An 11,266-nucleotide genomic window follows, 5' to 3' on the forward strand; every position below is an offset into this window, starting at 1 on the left:
TAAAAAATTGCAAAACTTAATATTACACATAAGCAACTCAAATAAGCAAAAGGAACTGCACAAATGGCGAATTCAAATGAAAAAAAAACAGATTTGAACGAAGAAAGTAAACTATAAGCACATGATTGCATTATAAAACATGATTACGTTAAAAAACTTGCAACTTATTTTTATTTTTTTTTTACATAGGCGTCACCACATTATCAAGGGCAAGAGGCCACTCAAGGATAAGGGTTAAAGAGTGTACAGTAGAAATTGGACAATATAGTAATCATTAGTAATGAAAATTTGGTAAATTTGATAACTTATATGGAACGGCTCATCAAGAACTTATTTACGTTAGACTTGAACACAACCATATCGTAGTCAGCCGGAAAGCAGGAAAACGGAAGACAATTCCACAGGCGTGCAGTTCTAAGAAAGAAGCTTTGTTCATTGAATCTACGTTTAGGTTTAGGCACAGATAAAGAGTGGGGGGGAATTATTGATAGTGTTTACAGCTAGACGAGTGTTTCTTGTGAAAGTTTGGCGAGGGGGGACCATAGATTGAAGCTCAGTCGAACACTTTCCATGAAAATAACGATACATCAGAGACAAACTCGCAACATCTTATTGTTATCAAACCTGATTCGGTTAAACTTACGATGACATTCCTAAAACCTATTAATTAACCTGTTAGACATACATACATTCAGCAGGTATCGAAGAACGATCAAAGTGTATTATTTGTTCTAGGAGTTTATGCTCATATCAGCCGGGTTTCACGTTATCATCAGTCTGACTAGATCACAACCACCGAGATATAAGAAGGCCTGTTAACTGAAAAATGCTTGCGGCTAATGTAGGTAAGATTTGTCAAACTCTCACTGTCGATATTATATGAGGGCATTTAAAAAAAAAAAAGAAATTTAAAAAATGTTAAAAAAAGAAAATAACAGGAACCCAATTCGATTAATAATGAAACTGAACTTTATTCAATATAAAATAAAAATATTATCTATGTAAAATATAAAATAAAAATATTATCTAGTTAAAATTACGTAATTTTAAAGCAATATATACTCTAACAATGATAAAACTGAATTATGAATTTAGGGAACAAACAATTAAAAAAACATATTACACACAAACATTTCTTGGCCTTCAGAACAAGATCACAGTGTAGTATCTGTTCTGATGTTACACTTTATCTTTTCTGTTCTCGGTCGGTGGAGGAGAAATCTTTCACGACTGAGATTATTTTTGTTCCTATCCAGAGTGCCCCTTATTGGGAAGCCAGATTTTCCCCCGCAAGATTATATTTTGAAATATTTAAATAACTATTACTTTAAATACAGAAATTATATTTAAATATTTAGTTTTCTGTTTTTCTATGTCCATTTTGTTGCATGAACAGCAACAGGTGTTACACCGTTTGGAGTAACGCCCCTTGGAGGTGACCGGTGTAAAAAGGTTATAAAATAAAGATGGTTGCCGAGTAAACACAACGACTGGTTTTATGTTATATTTTATCCGTGGGCATCTTCACACATGAAACATGGTGATGGCGGTGGGATGTACAATAAAGAGAAGAAAAATCAAAACGGTGGAAAGGAAGCAGAAAAAGAAAAAAAAAACAGATAAGTAACGTTTAATTTTTCGGTGTATAAATAACGACGCCACGAGGTGGTGAGAAAAAAAATGTCGGAAGGAGACATGAGTGCAATAAACAGACCAATAGCTGGTATAAGACCACCACCACCCTTTTGTATGGAGCAGAATTTGACAGAGAATTGGAAGCTATTTAAGCTGAAATGGCATAATTATGCTATTATTACGTATCTGACAACCCAGTCGATACAATATCAAACTGCACTTTTGCTTCATACGTTAGGGGATGATGCTTTGAAAGTGTACTACGGGTTTCACTTTTCAATGCCCGAAGATGAAAGAACGCATACGGAAATTATTCAGGCGTTTGATAAATATACTATAGGGGAAACAAATGAAACTTACGAGCGTTATGTTTTTCACACGAGAAAGCAAGGAGAAACAGAGACCGTGGAATCTTTTATTACGGCACTTCGGACGTTAGTAAAAACGTGCAATTTTTGTGACAATTGCGTTTCCTCAGTACTCAGAGATCAAGTAGTGCTGGGAATACGTAACCCTCAGACACAAGCTGAGTTACTTAAAATAAGACAGCTGGATTTACAAAGATGTATAGACATTTGTAAGCTGTCTGAAAATGCTACGTTACAAGCCAGTATCCTAAGGCCTGAGAGAGTGAACCGAGTGGAGATCAGACACAAGAAAAAGCCAGGGGAAAAAACTGTGAGAGAATGCAGCGCGTGTACACTGCAACATGGACCGAACAAGGAAGTATGTCCTGCATTTGGCAAGACATGCTCCAACTGTAATGGAAAAAAATCATTTTTCTGCGAAATGCAGACTAGCAAGGAAAGAGAAGGTGCAGACTGTCAAAACGCAACAATACGAGGATCAAGATGACAGTAGTAGTTCTTCAGACTATGGGCAGGTAGACAGTGTAACAATAAAAGAAAAAGTTAACGCTGTGAATCATGAGATGATAAAAGCGGAAATGATGGTGAAAGGAAAGCCAATTATTTTTCAGCTTGACAGTGGAGCATCAGTAAACATACTGAATGAGAAGCATGTAATGGGGAAAACACTGGAGCCTTCAAATAAGACACTGGTCATGTAGAATGGAACAGAAGTGAAGCCATTGGGAGAGTGTTGAGTCAAAATGATAAACCCCAAAACTGGACAAAAATATGCAGTTGTTTGTCATTGTAAAAGAGCATTTCCATCCTTTACTGGGAGCAAATGCAATTCAGAAGATGGAACTCATCACAATCAACCAGGATCAGTTCAAAATGATAGCCAAAATTTCCCAAGTGGATGAATCCAGCAGCCAGAACTCTGACAGCATTATAAACGAGTTCAGAGATGTATTTAAGGAGGAATTGGGTCAGTTACCTGGAGCGGTGCATTTGGAGATGGATACAGCAGTAACACCAAAGTAGCTGCAGCACGAAGTGTGCCAGTCACACTGAAAGACAAATTAAAAGTTCAATTCGAGAAATTGATTAAAAAGAAAGTTATTGAACCAGTAAGTGAGCCAACTCCATGGGTAAAGTGCATTGGCATTGGTGATGAAGAAAAATGGAAATCTAAGGATTTGCATAGACCCAAGATCACTAAATAAAGCTTTGAAAAGGGAACATTTCCAATTACCTACATTGGATGATTTGCTGCCAGAACTGGCTGACAGCAAAGTATTTTCCACCCTGGATTTACGAGATGGATTTTGGCATTTGAAATTGGATGAAGTCAGCAGTCGTTTGACTACATTTACCACGCCATTTGGTCAGTTTCGGTGGAAGGTTTTACCATTTGGGATTACTCCAGCTCCAGAGATATTTCAAAAGGCCCTCTTTAACAATTTATGGGATTTAGAGGGTGTGATCAACAACGCAGATGATCTTCTGGTGATTGGGAAAGGTAAAACAATGGAGGAAGCAACAGCTGATCATGACAAAAAATTGAGAAAACTGTTGCAGAGATGCCGTGATCGTGGGATTCGGTTGAATGCTGGGAAATTGAACCTATGACAAACATCTATATCTTTCCTAAGTCACACGATAACCAGTGATGGGTTAATTCCTGACCCTGGGAAGGTAAAAGCTATAAAAGAGATGCCATGCCCAACAGATGTTAAAGGCGTGCAAAGATTGGCTGGATTTGTGAACTACTTGGCAAAGTTTCTGCCACATATTCTGACATGATGGCCCCAATTCGGAATTTAGTGAAGGCAGATGTGCCATGGACGTGGTCCCAAATTCATGAAAGAGCTTTTGAAAAAATTTAAAGGTTAGTGAGTGAGGCACCAGTATTGAAATAATATGAACCCAACAAAACTTTGGTCATTCAATGTGATGCAAGTGAGAAGGGTATGGGGGCTGCACTACTGCAGGAAGGTCAACCTCTAGCCTATATCAGCCATGCGCTGACTGACACAGAAACCCGATATGTGCAAATTGAAAAAGAACTGCTAGCAGTAGTCTATGCTACCGAACGGTTTCATCAATATACGTTTGGTCGACAGATAACGGTACTGACCGATCATAGGCCATTAGTAGCTATCATGAAAAAAGAGTTGGGAAAATGACCCAAATGACTGCAAAACATGCTGATGCGATTACAGGCTTACGATGCTACCGTTCTGTACCATCCAGGTAGGAAGATGTTCCTTGCAGACACAAGAGCATCCACGGAGTGAACAGCGAAGATATGGACAATGAAGATGATGTCAAGGAAGCTGAATACATTCCTGTAACAGAGAGGAGGCTGCTTGAACTGTGCTCAGTCACAAAAGAAGACTGAAGCATGCAGCAGTTGCAGCAAGTAATTGTGGAGGGATGGTCAGACGATAAAATACATCTTGATCCAGAGGTGAGACCGTTTTTTGGTATACGAAATGAAATGACTGTACAAGATGGGTTAATTTTCAGAGGTAATCGTGTAGTGATTCCAATTACCCAGCGAGCTATACTGAAGGAGAAGCTGCATTCTACACACCTAGGAATAGAAGGATGTTGCAGAACGGCAAGAGAATGTTTGCCAAACATGAACAGTGAGATCAGAGATTATGTTTCAAAATGCCCCACATGGAGAAAATACGAAGTAGCCAATCCAGCCGAACCATTAATGGCTCATGAAGTTCCTAACAGACCCTGGGTGAAAGTTGGAGTGGACCTGTTTAAGTTTACAGATAGTACTGTGGATTACATGAGCAACTTCTGGGAAATTGATCATCTTCAAAATACAGAAGCTAAGACAGTAGTAACCAAACTGAAACATCATTTTGCACGACATGGAATACCAGATCAGGTGGTAACTGATAATGTGCCTAAGTTTAGCAGCCAGGAATTTTCCACCTTTGCTAAAAAGTGGTGTTTTATACATACACATGTCAGTCCATACAATAGCAAGGCGAATGGGAAAGTGGAATCTGCAGTAAAAATGGCAAAGAACCTTTTCCGGAAAGCGATAGAGGATAAGGCTGATCCATACCTAGCAATGTTGGATAATAGGAATACACCATCTAAGGGTCTCTTATCACCAGCTCAGAAGCTGATGTCAAGGAGAACAAAAACGCTTCTCCCAACTAGAGAGGAGTTACTCAGACCAGAATTGGCCAAAAACCTCAAAAAGTGTGTCAAACGAGACAGCAGGAGACAAGAACAGTTTTTTAACCACAAAGTGAAACCACTTCAACCGTTACACCCTGGAGATGTAGTATGGATGAAACCCCACATAAAGGGTCAGAGATAATGGAAGAAGGCAATTGTATGAGAGAGACTGGATGAGCGGTCATACAATGTAAAAGTGAATGGGGAGCTATATCGACGGAATAGGGTCGACTTGAAAAAAACTGCAGAAGCACCCCCACTTTCATCGTTGATTCATCAGCCATGCAGAGTGCAGAGCGAAATAGTCAGGAATGAAGGTAACGGCATAAAAGAGAGAGATGACACAGGCCAACCTGGGTATGAAGGTGAATTGGGAGAGGGAGTTAACCCGACACCACCCCCAATGATATCAAGCCCCGAACAAACAAAACCAAGCCTACGGACAACACGGTCGGGAAGAGTAGTGAGAGATCCTGTGAGATTCAGGGACTACGTGAAATAAAGTAGGGAAGGGCAGAATAATCCCTGTTAGGCAGGAGGGTAGTCTGCCCAATGAATGCCTCGGTCACTTTTTTATGTATATATTATTTTAATTCCGTTCAGACGTTTTTTTGTTTGTTTGTTTGTTTGTTTTCTCCTTTCTTTGAGAAAAGGGAAGATGTTGCATGAACAGCAACAGGTGTTACACTGTTTGGAGTAACGCCCCTTGGAGGTGAGCGGTGTAAGAAGAGTATTAAATAAAGATGGTTGCCGAGTAAACACAACGACTGGTTTTATGTTATATTTTATCCGTGGGCATCCTCACACATGAAACACATTTTTCCTCATGTTTTTCATCAAAATGTGTAGTGTATTTTCATCAGTTACTTGGTTAGAAACCCTATACACCGCTATAGTCTTCATTTTCATATCAGTGCAGAAATACATGAATACCAAAATGAAGTTCACATAACTACTAAAAGACAATCATACCATAAGGTGAACATTGGTTAAAAACTAAAAAAAATACAGTAAACATCTACGATAGTAAATCAGGATGGTGGTGTACTTGGGAAGGGACATTATTATTATTATTTCATTCATAAGGAGTTGCTTCACTGCCATCATCAGTGATCGTTCACTGGCAGTAACCTGTGGTGTTCCCTGGAGAACGAGTGACAAGAAGTCTCCCCAGAGTTCGAGTGTGCTCCACCTCTTGAGCACTTGTGCAGATGATTGCAAGTTATCACAACAGCCGTTGTCATGATTTCTTGTTGACATTGGCCATTGGGGTTTCCTGGGGTTTGGGTGACAAAATGTCTCCCCAAGGTACCAGATTTGTACTGCACACTTCTAGTGGAGATCTGGTTTGTACTCTCCCACCTCGGTCTTTCCATATTCCCTGACCCTTCACAAATAGTTGGTGTGACGCCAGTCGATGTCATCTACACCAGTTTTTTTTATAATAATAATAATAATAATAATAATAATAATAATAATAATAATCAGGATGCTTGTGCAGTGTACGCACGTGTATTTTTAATAGAATTTCCAAGTTAAATAAAATTTCTATGATATCTTTTTGGGAGTTTGTTTTACTATACACAGATTCGAAAAAGTTGTCAAAAAATAAATATATAACAAATAAATGTAATCAAAGCCAAGATAAGTTACTTTTCTACCTAAATAAATAAGTTTTTAGTGTTTTTATTTAATGTAAAATGTTTATTCGGTTTGAAAATTATAGTGTTTATCGGTATATTTGAAAAAGACAAATGGTGGTGAGCTCGTTGTTGAATACGTTAATTTTGGGAAAATGAATTCAAACTAAGAACTTTACAAAATAATGTTATAAACACACTCAATATATATCAGCCTATCTCACGGTAACATATATTGAGCGAGTTTCTAACATTATTTTGTATAGTTTTTTAGTTTAAACTTTTTTCCTAAACTTAACATAATCAACAGCAAGCTCGCCGCCATTTGTCTTTTTCAAATATATCGATAAACACTGTGATTTTCTAGCATAAAGAATGCGTAAAAATTGAATAAATCGACCTCCTATCTTTCCAAGCTTATAACTACTTGAAAAATGTAATTCAAACCCTAATCTTTTTTTTTTCAAATAAAGGCGCAAAGACCAAATTTTAAAAAAAATAACAGGTTTAATAGCAAATCATGCAGTATTTGTTTTTTTAATCGTTTTTCTTTAAAAAAAAGATTTGAAGAAAATCAACGAAATTTTACTTACTTTGATTATAAAAATCGATATAAATTAAAAAAAATCACTTATTTATAAAAAATAATATTCAATGTGTGCTTCCATTCTTCATTGTTAAGAATTTATCCATATTTATATTTTAAATTCCATTTATTTTTTAAATAAAAGAATTTTTTAAACGACTATTTGAAAAAGCCGCCATTACGTAAGCATTTTCATGTTCTTATTGAAACATTGGAAGTAGTGTTTTTTCTTGTTAAGAATTACGGATGGGAAGAAGGAAGTAAAAATCACACGTTAGCCTTGTGCATAAAGAGATATGTGTCCCCATAAGTGAAAACTAGTCAAATTTTACTTATAAGTTTTTGACTTAAAACAAAAAACAGTAGAGGAATTTTTTTTTCTCAAAGAAATGCATACATTTTTGATTTAATATATTTAAATTCTTCTTTATCTAGTGATTCTTTTTTATATCTAAAAAAAAGAAAACATTGAATGAAATAGAAAAACATTGTCGTCAGTGTCCAATACTTACTGGACAATATAAGCAGAACATAAATTTCCAATTAAAAACAAAATGAACGTGGTTTAAAAAAATGTTTTTATACTTTGAACTTTACAGGTAAATTTCCAAAAAACATTTCGTTTTTTTTTTAATTTACAATACATTATTTATTGATCTTTTATCTTCAATTTGTGATATATAAAACTTTGGTGAGTAAATTGATTAAAATTTTAATAGACATTTCAAAATGGGGGTGGATTTTTAAAAAAAACGTTTATCTAAAATATCATATTCAGTTTATTGGAAAGAGCATAAAATTTCACATTGACCCTGAAAATATCGTAAGAATTTAACCAATAGAAAATTTTTGATAGATTTTTAAATTTTAAAAATTGAAAAAAAATTAACTCGTAAAATTCAATTGATTTCATTACGTAAAAACATGGCTGCATGAAGGCGCGCCGGCACTTTGTAAACACTGTTTTTTTTTTTTAAATAAAAAAATAATATTTCTATTATTTTTTAAACAACTTTAATAGTTTATTTTGGAAGTATATTCCATAAAAAAAATAAACAATCCACTTTTAAAAGAGAAATTACGAGTTTTTTATATTTTATACGCAGGGTGTCAAAAATTCCCCCAAAATTCTGATACACCTAGGGATGTTCGAACCGAATAAACATTTATCATTAAATAAAACACTAAAAACTTATCCAGTTAGGTAGAAAAGTAATTTATTTTGTCTTTGATAACATTTATTTGTTATATATATATTTTTTTTTTAACAGATAATAAATAAACGAGGATTTATAAGATCAAAGAATTCAACCTTGATTGCCCTTCGGGGCCCGTGGTGCAGTTAATAGAGACGTTAAATCGGTTCCAGATGGACATTGTCTGAAGATAGCGGTTTCAATCCTACCCAAAGCGTGCCAGAGGTTTACTTGGCCAAAAACGTGGTGAGACGACAACAACTATGGATGGCAGTGATTGCTGAGAATGCAGTTAGGAGTTCCTATCCGTCGCGGTTACCACCTGGCGAGGGCCAGAGGAATAGTTGACCGAAACGTTGTGAAAAACAACAACCAATAAAGATGAAGACAACAACTAATAAAGATGAAAAAAAACAACTAATAAAGATGAGAATAATAATCCGAAATAAAAATAAATTAGTATATATAATGCTCATCCCAAAAATGAATTCCAATTAAGGAATAATATATATTATACCGGCTTGTTGAAAGAGGTAATAGTGTTACAGGTGAGGATGATAAAGTTTTCTTTATGCACTTCATCGTAAACAAGAATATTAAAAGGTGTCAGAATCAGTAGAAACGAATTTCAAAGTTCATAATATGGTTTTATTTAACAGTAGAAAGAAAATAATAAAATCTTTTTGTTGTTGTATTTGATATGTGCGTGTGCCGATTGGACACGCGACAAAAAGATTATATCGTTCAGTGTTTAATGAGAAGTTTAATGTTCTCGTAAAGAGTATCCTGGCAATAAATGATAGGATTTTAGAACTATGTACAGTCGCGAGGACTTTATATATTTTTCTCTTAAATAGAGTTTGTTAGGACTGGAGTAAAAGAACAGTAGCTAAAAGGAGAAAAGGAAGTCCTTCTCTGACTGAGGCAATCATGTTTTTCTTTGGAGAAAAAAAATGTTTCTTTTTTTTTTTTTAAAAAACAAAAGGAATTAAAAATTTTTTATATGAGTGATTTCCAGTCATGTGATAATTTTACTCCATACATGTGTCGGATGTGACACAAGGTCATTTTATGAGGGAATTAATCCAGTGAAATTTGAGCGTTAATATTAGCTGTACAAACCCTTTTTTTTCCTCTTGGGTCTGTACCATGCGCTTAGGCTGGGGTCACAGCCCCCACAAGGTTTGCTGCTAGCTCACGGCGAGAAAATAGGCAAAGAGGAAAAAACGTGTGAAGTCATGCTCATGGTTTAACGTCGAGGGATGGAGTCGGGCAGAAAGTGGCTTACTCGTGGTACTGCATCCAGAACTGATATGGATTTCGCATGCAGTGCCTTCATATGGTTCTCGATGGTTCCCAGAGAAGGCTATCAAAAAAATAATTTATAAAGGTGTTTTCTTTGAGCGTTGATTGGAGAGAAAGTGGACAGATACTCTGTCACGTGGTATAGTCTTGAACTACGTCCATGCAAAGAGGCACAGTTTTACTTTTTACTTTGCCAGAATTTGCGTGGGTGGATATGACAAATGTACGCATAACTGAAACGTTCTTTATCCATCCATTTTAATGTCTCTGGCATGTCGCTACAATAGTTCATTATACACGCGTTGTAATCAGTAGTAGTTGGGACAAAGGATAAGACAGTGCTGATACATAGATTAGGCCAGTTAATGGAGAAAAAAAGAGAAAAGCATTCATGTTGTAGGAGCATGCGTCTGATAGTAGAGATGGGGGCAAGGATTAGAGTACATGTGTGTGAAGATAGCCATATTAGTTTGTGGTAATCATACAGGCGATGCAACCAAGGAGAAAAAGACAGAGCTTGTTGCCTGTTTCACGTTTTATACACTCGATCATGTACCTGAAAGCTGGCTTGTAATTGCCAAGCCAGGAAGATGGTAGATTTAAATTTTCGCCTGCAACATAGGTTCCATAATGCTAACCTGCCTTCTCGGCATTTTTTGCGAGTTAGTGTACCCCTTCTATTAAGTAGGTATTTCCATAAAAAAATGTTAAAATGTCTTGTGTTCCGTTTCTTTGTATATACAGTGCCGGCAAAAAGAAAGTCCGCACTTGTATTTTTTTCAAAAACTGAAAATTTAAGCTAAATTTAACGTAACTATTTAAACAATCTATACCTCATTTGATTCGCCTTTTATTCCTCTATAATTTTACCTGGTCATATTTGACTTTTAATTGAAACATTCTAGTAATCACGTCAATTTAAAACAATAACTTCAAATTGAGGAGGCAAAAAGAAGTCTACAGCAACAAATTTGCTTAAAACCAGCTTAAATTATCGCCCCTGAATCAGTTTAAAATATCCACCAACGGGCAACAAAGCAACTCTAATCGTAATTGTTGTTGTTCAACGTAACATTCAGTCCATATGCGACGACTTTCTCTTAGTTCTCGTCAGGAGCTCATTATCTCCACCTTTCTGGTTTAGCCAATCGAGAAATCGGCCGCAGATTGAAATGTGATGAGAAAACGGCACGAAAGATTGTGAAAAAGCACCAAAACACTGGCAGTGTTCGTGATGCCCCTAAATCTGCTCGTACATGAGTTACTCCTTACAGAGAAGACACTGCTATCAAGATCCGCAGCCTAAGAAACAGATTTGAAACAGCTCCCCAAATCCAACAACAG

The sequence above is a fragment of the Euprymna scolopes genome, chromosome 19 (genome assembly GCF_053919585.1).
Source record: "Euprymna scolopes isolate OS-2025 chromosome 19, ASM5391958v1, whole genome shotgun sequence".
In the NCBI taxonomy this organism is placed as follows: Eukaryota; Metazoa; Mollusca; class Cephalopoda; order Sepiida; family Sepiolidae; genus Euprymna; species Euprymna scolopes.